General features: G+C 37.5%; 1 protein-coding gene and 1 long non-coding RNA gene across 4 annotated transcripts in view; both read right to left on the bottom strand.

The window, feature by feature from the left end:
* The window catches only part of fu (STKc_STK36 domain-containing protein fused), a 129,190-nt gene that overhangs the window by 47,008 nt on the left and 72,355 nt on the right, over positions 1–9,827 (bottom strand). The gene's annotated exons all lie outside the window — the stretch shown is intronic.
* LOC147873399 (uncharacterized) lies at positions 2,824–7,457 on the bottom strand. The gene is made up of 2 exons (XR_015535723.1): positions 7,218–7,457; positions 2,824–3,068 (listed from the first exon to the last, which is right to left on the bottom strand). It is a non-coding gene; the product is annotated as an uncharacterized LOC147873399 (long non-coding RNA).

The following is a 9,827-nucleotide window of genomic DNA, read 5'->3' as shown; positions in this document are numbered from 1 at the left end:
GATTTTGTTGGCCCAGGACAGGGTCCGGTGGAGGGCTTTGGTTAATTCGGTGATGAACCTTCGGGTTCGGTAAGCCACCTAGTTAGTTAGTTATGCCCCATAATTTGTCAATAGTCCGGATAACTTCTGTTACGTATGTGGAAATGTCACGTTTGCTTCAAGAAAGTGTACGTTAACTCAAGCCATAAAAAAGACTTACGAATTGTACTTTGGGTGTAGAGTAAGCGATCAGAACAAGAACTGGGCTCCACACATATACTGCACTATCTGTTCATGAAAACTCAACGCGTGGGTAAATCGTAAGGGATGTTCTGTGCCTGTCGCAGTGCTCATGGTATGGAGGGAGCCAACAAATCTCAACACAGACTGTTACTTCCGTGTTGTGCCTCCTATTCGAAAAAGGGTGACAATGAATAAAACGTGGACAGTGACGTACCCAAATACACCATCTGCAATTCGCCCTGTCCCTCACGGTGAACTACTACCTATTCCTGAACTACCCGAATGTTTTTCTGTAGACTCTGATGAAGACACTGATAATGTTCATGTTGAGATTGATATAAACGAAGAAGTACAGCAGCCGTCTACGTCAAGGGATCCACCATTTTGTACAAGTCTCTATCCTTCTGAACCACATAAAATCACAGAAAGTGAGCTTAATGACCTAATCAGGGATCTCGAACTACCAAAGAATAAGACAGAGCTTTTGGCATCGAGGCTACAACAGTGGAATCTTCTAGATCATTTTGTGAAAGTGACAACATTTCGTACTCGAAATAAGACTGTGATTAATTCTATCAAACAGAAGGTGAACTTTCTGACTTCTTAAGGAAAACTGGGGTACAACATGTCATTGAAGATGAATTTCTTGCACTCACACCTGGATTTCTTCCCGTCAAACTGTGGTGCCGTCAGCGACGAACACGAGCGTTTTTTTCATGACATCTCAGCGATGGAGCAAAGATACAAAAACAAATAGAGTTCCGCCATGTTAGCCGATGTTTGATAGTGAAAAGGGATGCTCCAGTAGCTAAATATAAGCGAAAGGCAAAAAGGCGCCGTGTTTGACAAAGGTATGTTCGTAGCTACATCTTACTGCCATATAACTAAAAAATACCTTGTATAAATATAATAAACTAGTTTTTTCGAAAACAAGAGCCAATGTGCTAATTTAAGCACTTTTTCCGTGTTTATCACCCCAAAATCTATAAAGTAAACTTACTTTAATGCCCATGACAAGAAATGACCCAAAATTGGTTGAGCAGTGATATAGATATCAGTAAGTTTTACAGCGTTTTTGGGAGGCAATTTTCGATGTGATTAGTGTTTAACGAAATCGTGTACAACTGAATATCAATTCTGCATAATATATCTGTAACTCAGTTAACTTACAGCAAAATATACTTGTATTTGCAATAAGGTAATCTGAAAGCCAATAAAATCTGAAAAACACCAAAGAACGTATTCTTTAAGTAAAGTTTAATGTAGATCTTACTCAATTAAATTCTTTATTATTATTAGTGTGCTGTATCAACAACCAGAAAGCCAATTACAGATACAGCACAGAGATGGTCACACGAACACAATAAAAACATAAAAGGTAAAACAAGCAGAATATAAAAATGCATTAATACGGAGGACGTTAATACACAAGAAAATTGCAACTAAATACAATAGCATATTTGTAAGAACAATTTAAATCAATTAAGTAAATTATACTATTATAGAATGTGAAGAAGTGTGACAATTTTCACCTCGAATATGTCAAAGTCCATACAGACAACATTTATACAATTTTATATAACTTGTTTCTAGATACAAATATTCCATATTACTATTTCGTGTACCTTCACTCGCTAGTTGGCTCTCTGTTTGAACGTAATCTTTGATAGATCCAACACTGCTCTTTCTTCAGATCGAACTTTAAAAATTCGGAGCAGCTGGGGTCAGCCGTAGTAGGATGTTATAAATATTTCGCTTATCGCAGGTGAAAGTAAACGTATCGAGATGAACCCTACATTTTTCGCTGCATCAAAGCCAAAGACTTTTTTTGCGCAGTTGTAGTTCAGTTGCAGCCTTGATGAAAAGAATGTGGTCTGTACAGTCACGAACTAATATAATGTTACGTCTCATGCCATTGACAGAATTCAGTACCTCATGAATGAACGTTGTAGTAGTCCAAAATAACAGTGTTACTTGCGAAGGTCTGTTGTATTGTTTATTTTTATTTCTTACCGAAAACAAATATGCCTATGAAATATAAATATTATCTATCCGAGTGTGTCTCATTTCAGTTTGATATCGAGTTCTTCGATTTTTATTGAATACGTTCATCTGACTTTCTTTATTCTCCTTTCTCTTGTTTCCACGTTCGCTTCCCACCAAGAACTCATTTTCTGGAGTGCAAAATATGAATCATAATGAAACTCCTGATTATGAAATTTTCTCCAGCCTCCTGTCAGTTTGTTCACATAGGCCCAGCCCAAACATTCCGCTCAACATTATGTTCTCTAACAGCCTCAACATATATTCTTCCCTTAAAGGGAGAGCCAAGTTTCACACCCATACAAGGCAAGAGAAAAAATTGCAGTTTTGTGTGTTTTAATCCTTACGTTCTTATTGAGTACGAGGGCACACAAATGTTTTTGGTTTGTAACTTTAAACCGTTCTTAATTTCTTCATGAATGTAATGCTAATTTGTTTTTGTGAGAACGGTCACTATGCCACATAAATTCTTAAGCTGTTTAATTGTTTCCAAAGAACCTAATACAAACTGCAGGAATACGCATGCGCTGTCTTGAACATGGTAAAAATTATCTTCAGTTTATTTCTATAAAGATTCTATTTTAATCAATACTGATAAATTAAAATTACATAATTTCCATGTATAAACGCAATAAAAGTTCCATTTAGTAAGTGAAGGAACTGGTACTGTTTTATGCTTTAGAACCACGTTCACACGCTCCATAAAAATCGAAGGTTTTATTTCTCATGTATCGTAACACAATCTCATTCGATTGGAACTGCTCGATGAAACGACGGCTGGCTTCGAATTAAGTCGACAGTATCTAAGACAAGAAAATTACATTGAAACGCAAGTACTTACTACGATATATGAAAAAAGAGTGTAATAATACGCTTAGAATATATAGACTAAGAAAAATATTTTGCTCGATAGTTTGCATACCTTACGTATATTTATATTTCTTTATTTGTACCTGGAATATGTAAGGCTAATACACACTCACTCACTCTATGGCGCAGTAAATTATCTTAAAAGTCGATTGTATACTCGACTTGTCAAAGAATATTCCACTTTATGGAACCCAAATGTTCATCACCGTGTTCACAAAAGCCTGCCATCAGACTCTATCCTGAGCTAACTACATCAATACCTATCTCCTGCAAACACCCCTTCCCTTCTCTATAAGTGCCGCATGTCCTGCCCATCTCATCCTCATCGATTAAATAGCCCTAACAATATCAGGTGAGGAGTACAGGCCGTGAAGCTCATCATTATGCAATTTTCTCCATGATCCGTCTCCCTCCCTTTTAGGTCCAGATGTCCTCCTCAACACTCTGTTCTTAAAGACCATCAATCTGTGTTCCTCCCATAAAGTGAGTGACCAAGTTTCGCAGCAACACAGCACAACTGGCAAAATTACACTTTTGTATATTTTAATCTTTAGTTTTATGATATGAGACGTGAGGACAAGATAATCATAAACATAAATTATTTTTTCTTGTATTTTGTTATTAGGGTGATCAAACCAATGAGACCAGCAGGAAATGTAAGGAGCATGGGATTCACGAGACATAAGCACAGTTTCTGAGAACGGTTCTTTGTTGGAGTTGGTTAATTAGATTGAGATTTATTTAGATAAGTGTTTAAATATGCGTGGAAATAAACGCGTCAACTGTTAACGCAATTATAAGATTTTTCTAATTAAACATATATATTGTAAATTTCAAGATACAAGTTTGAATTCATATATAAATTCACAACGAAACATTACATAAAAGCAGGGTTCTGTGTACTTTACTTTAGTGGAATGAAATAATATCTCTGCAGTTCGCAAACACACACATTTTCGAATTAAATGCTGCTGATATTTCTGTGTCTTCTTGGCGTTTCCCAATTGCACGTGCTTACACGAACATCTGCTCAACATTTTAGCTAACAAGTTACCTCTTGGTTTGATCATAAACATTATAATATATCCGCATCAATATAATTTTATGTTTTGAAATGAGAATTAAAAGTTATACAATAACGCCCTGTACTTATAGGAGGAGCCAATTAATCTCTTCCACTTTCTCTCTTTTAAAATGTTAGCGCTGTAAAAATATTGAATTTGTTGACATAAATTTAATTCCAAAGTGTACATATTTACCAACATTGTATTAATCATTCGCAATTAAATTTTTCAAAGAATAATGGGCTGGCTGCTAAGCTTGGTGAGGATTTCCGTTGGAGGTGTTTTGGTTCGCTCCACCCCACTCCATAAACTGTTGGCGTCACTAACGGTCAATTCTTGGTCAAAAGCAGTTGCATTTCAGTGTCGCTGTGTATTAATGAAGATTTCAATAAAGTTTTTGTAAGTAACTTTTCCAAGAATGTGCCACGTTAAATGCATCCCAGTATCCCATGAGAAGATCTCATGATTCTGCTGACCGAAAGCTAGCTGATAAGAAGATCAGTGGAGGTGTTCGGGCGTAAGTAATTATAATTAAAGTAAAAGAAGTAACAAACTTTCATTCGTAGTGGATGTAGTAATCAGCAGTTAACCGGCCAGAACATTTGTTTCGGCAATAAAGTCCTGCGGTTCCACCCACAGAGGGAGACAAACGTGTTTATTTTTTCAACATGGTGGTATGCGTCAGGTCTGACGTAAAAGCAATCTGTGAGCGCACCACAAGGTTAGGCAACAAATCATAAATAGTAATGTTATGGAGTTAGCTAATACTTCATCTCCGAAGTTTTAATCTCATACAACTATGCATACAAACAACAGTTAAGTGTGGACTGATTCAGGCGAACCCTTAAACTGCATAAGTTGTTCTCTTACGTGATCAATCACATATTCGTTAAATGGCTGAGTGGATAAACTGTGTTGTTCTATTTAGACAAAAGAGGTACCAATGGGGATAAGTCAGGGCAGTAGTTATATTCAACACTTCGGGTACTAAAAATGTATTAGGCGTCATAACCCAGAAGACTGCAATCCAAATATTCAGCGTAGTAGAAATCTCAGCTTCATATTGCACGATGCACGTTTTCAGCAATGGGGGAAAAACTCGTTCGTAGGATTATGCTGTTGTTAATTAATGTGTAAGACTGTATTTCGGATTTTAGCAAAATAGTTTGCTGAAATGCTTCAGAAATTTCGGCAAATCTTAACAAACCATGCGGATCAAATCCGAAAACAGATATTACACATAAAAGAAACATGTTTGAAAGACGATTATTTGTTTTAAAATGCCATCAGTTACGATGTTAGTTGATCGTCATGTCTTCTGCCTGCCTGAAAAGTGCAAGGTTGTGAGCTACAATAGTGTAGGATTTTGTCCACCCTGGATGAATGTTGGCTTTGAAGATGGTAGACCGGTAAACGGATATACCGCATAAAGTTGAAACCTAATGATCGCGGGAGTATTGTATTTCACAAAGTTTTAACATTTAAGACGTGAAGGATAGGGCACGCAAACTGGAAAATCTGCAGTTTCCTGTAGGTCGCAACCCAAAGACCCTTGACGCGGAAGTACAGCGTCATAATCCTAAATATTTTGTCTTTCCGTCACCTGTCTATAAAACGTAAAGATTAAAATATACAAAACCATAATTTTATCTGAAGTGTGTCGGTATCTCACGTTAAGGAAAGGAAACGTTGAGAGTGTTTGAGGACAAGGCTCGACAAATCACGATCGCCAGTTCTCCGTGACGCCTGGAAAATGTTGTCGAGTTGCTCAGTATTTCAAAGGCTAATTACGTTTACTTAATGCGCTCATTTCTCCTCTGAAAACTCATCTTAAAAATGACTGCACATCAGAAATGCTGTACCCGACAATTAAAAATCTGGACACCAAAGCCTTTGTTTCTTCTTTATTTCAGATCGTATATTTTACGACAGATGGTCCGCAGACGTTTAGTTTTCAGTGTCTTAGACGGAGCGAAGTTTGTCTCTTGTGTTGATTACAAGGTACAACAGACCAATCCTCATCTTGTGACGCAGTAAAAGGGCACAGAGTGGACATGACAAAAGACGTCATGAAAGGCTGTTTATATCCGTTTTATCGGCCATAAACTTGTTTAAAATGTTAGTTTCTTTGCTGCCTGTTTAATATTTGACAGCGGACACAGCAACAGCTGGGATACACGAGAATTCAAAGCAGACTCGTCTGACGAATTTCTTTACTGTTCCACTAGAAAGAAGAAATAAACGTATTCATTTTTACGAAGTAAAATCGAATTGGTTAATGTAAACGAAGTATCAGGAAATAAACGTGTTATGGAACCAGTCAAAGTGTCTGCCGTTACATTCAAGTAGGATCTGAGGTTTCCACGGCGGTGAGTCTGAAGATGGCTCATCACCCTGATGACTGAGACAGCAAGTACCTCTGAAACACTGGTAAATTTCTACCAGACTACATGGCGCATCAACCCAGAAGACAGCCATCTTCAGTTATATTCAAGTTGTTAAGAAAGTTGTTAGGTAGCCCTGTGATTCACCTTTTCCAATACTGCAGATCAGAATTCTAAGATGTTAAACGTTTTACTGCAAAATTAATTTAACACAAGTGATTAAATTTGATCCTGCAGAATCACAAGACTTATGCATAGCCACAAGAAGCCAACTGTTATACATTAATATAACAAATTTCTTGTAATTGCTTGTAGATGCAATGAAATCTGGCATTGGGGGTTGTAAAATAAAGGTTTTCCTGCAAATTTAATATTGATCTCATACATAATCGTTCCTTTACATTAATCACAGCTCTAACTTTTAGCTGCTGTTATTGTTTCTGTTGCCATGGGGCAAGACTATATCCCTCTGGAAGTGATCCACTGCTCTGTATACTGCCCATCGCCAGATAATACGAGTAAATATGGAGCAGTAGTGGAATAATATTGATAGGAAACTCCAAAGAACCCGGAGAAGGACCTGTCATACTACCTCTGTGCCCATCACAAATTCCACATTTACTGATATACTGACCTGGGCGCGATCTCGGACCTCCGCCGCGAGAAGCCGAAGACTGGAGTTATGGTACGGCAAACTTCTGGGTGTCTTTACCTTGAAACGACTCATTGCACACACAGACACAAATGGAAAAAGGAGAGAAGAATTGTTGCCGTATTGTGTAAAACATAGACGTAATTAAAATCGAACTTAATTAAAAGAACTTTTAATGTGAATATTAACGATACTGAAGTCTCAGCAGTTATATGAAAGAGAAGCTTATGTAACTTATCAAATAAACAAAAATTAACAAGCCTGAGCTTTTCGGTGACTTTGTGCCTTTCTTGCGCTTAATGGACTAAACTGAACACTGAAGGCATTGGAATAGCGTAACAGAAGTCAGTCAGTTTTTTTAGGGGGGGGGGGGGGGAGAGGCAACCCAAAGATCCTTTATCCATTTTGACTTTTCTGCATTAATGTAATCCTACATACATTCGCAAATCATCGTCTGTTTCCGTGTGATGAGGTTCACTTGTGTCATTATCCTCATTATTCACGTGATGGTTAATTTCTTTACGACTGTAGTGGCGATCCTTTCCGGCAACACAGATTGGTCGGTCGGCATCGCATCCTCTCTTACATGTGTGGCTAAGAATTATCCTCTCTTCCTTATTTACATTAATACTGTTGCCAGACGGTTCAGTATATCAACTTCCTCATAGCGAAGAACCACACTTGGCATCAGATAATAAGATCAGCGCAAGAGTAATACCGGAAGTTCTTTCCACAGGAACATTTGTTCTGCTTACGAAAATACACTATGTATGAGCTGCTCTTGCGAAGTAAGTTTTATGTGTTTATGTTCTGGTCTTACAATATGTTATTTTTAACGTTATAGTATTTCCTGGAACACTGTTTCACAGTTTCAATTCCATTATTTTGTGGCTATAACGAACAAGATGTGTTGTAACTACTTAACTCGTTAGCTTTGTGGATTCACCGCAAAGATTCAACTCTCGACCTTTCGTACAAAATTTGAATTTATAGCCAGTGGCATCAAGCCTTATTCAAAACAGTCCTCCTCTCCATAAATAAATTTAAGAACATCTCAATCCTAATATCGTTAAAAGTGTATATTTCTGTTGGAGATTTACAAAAAAATAAAACTTTAACGCTGAAATATTTTGTGTGTGTCGAAATAATAATCACCGCCATTCATTCATCCGTATATAAATCACATGTCACAACTGCCCATTCTTCAAGCACTTCCAGTTATTAATCAGTCCTTGAAGTATAAAAAATACACTTCTATCCCACAACCAGCATAGATAATACAGATAGAAGGCGTGGGTTCAAACCCTGGAACAACTATTTGATCATTTCAATTGTCTCAAACTTTCAGTAGGAAAGATAAATTAGAAAATAACAGAAACGTTTCTTTCATCAGAAAGACAGCGTTAACTTAATTTTAAAAAAATACCCACAAATATCCTCCTGAAGATGTCTATTTTTCCTCAACCAAACTCCTCTGTGATTTTACGTTTTTTTTCTATTATTTAAGGGCCGATCGAAGAGTCAATCAACCTATATTAAACTATTTGTTGATAGCTGCAATTCAACACAGTTCGGATTAATAAACACGCAATATCGTATTGACTACATAAGGGCCCAGATCAGTTGTATGTAAACAGTCGAAGTGGACGTAAGTATTTTTCTCTTGTACGAAGAGTGTTCATTATCGAACACTACCTGTCATCTGGTTTTTACTAGACTTTCCAGAATGAGTTTAGTTACACATTTCCCATTCTGCTGTGCTGAACAAATCGACGATGTCTCGTCTGGTGAACCGTTTCCGTGACAAAGGAACTGTTAACCAGGTTGCATCAGAGATGAGGAAGGGAGCGAATGTATGCATCACTGAACGCAGTGGACATTTCCAACATTTATTTTGTATTTTCTGATTTCAGTGTAATTTATTTTTTGGCAAATAGAACATGTGTCAGGTATGGGTTGGGTGAATTTTTTATTACCTGTATTAATAAACCATCGACAACAGTTACTAGCAATGCGCTGTCTACATTCATCATACAACATGGTACGGAGAGCCAATAAAATATATGACTAAAGTTACCACACCATGTGTACTCTGCTTATCAAAGAATAGCCCACTTTCTTTATTGAGATTCCTCGATAATTATTATAATCAATCTTTTCACCCTTCTTATGAATTGGTTCAATAATAGATTCCATCCACTGCTGTAAAATTTCTGTCTTGTTCCATATTTATATTTATTATATTTATTTATTTAATGTTCTGTCTGACGACAGGTCCATATGAACAGAATCCTTCCATCCTTTTCTCGGACTGGGACCTGTTCATATACGTTCTTGGCAGATGATCCAGAAGTGGTTTGCCATTGCCTTCTTCTGTGTGAGTGTGAATGGAGTAATTGTTGGGATGCCACGGAGAAACCGGGGAAGCCCCCGGAGGAAAACTCCGTGTTGCCTTGACCACGGCCTTGCCCAACACAAGTTATAAATTCGGGGCACCGCCGGGAATCGAACCCGAGACCCCAGGATTACAAGGCCAGCGTTCTAACCGCTAGACCACCGTGGCTATTCTTATTCCATATAGAGCAAATAAAT

This window comes from Zootermopsis nevadensis, unplaced genomic scaffold, assembly GCF_977971745.1.
Source record: "Zootermopsis nevadensis isolate Lab colony 2312 unplaced genomic scaffold, Znev_1.0 Znev_ptg000018l, whole genome shotgun sequence".
In the NCBI taxonomy this organism is placed as follows: Eukaryota; Metazoa; Arthropoda; class Insecta; order Blattodea; family Termopsidae; genus Zootermopsis; species Zootermopsis nevadensis.
Note: the sequence above shows the minus strand (reverse complement) of the source record. Positions and strands in the feature narration are given on the sequence as shown.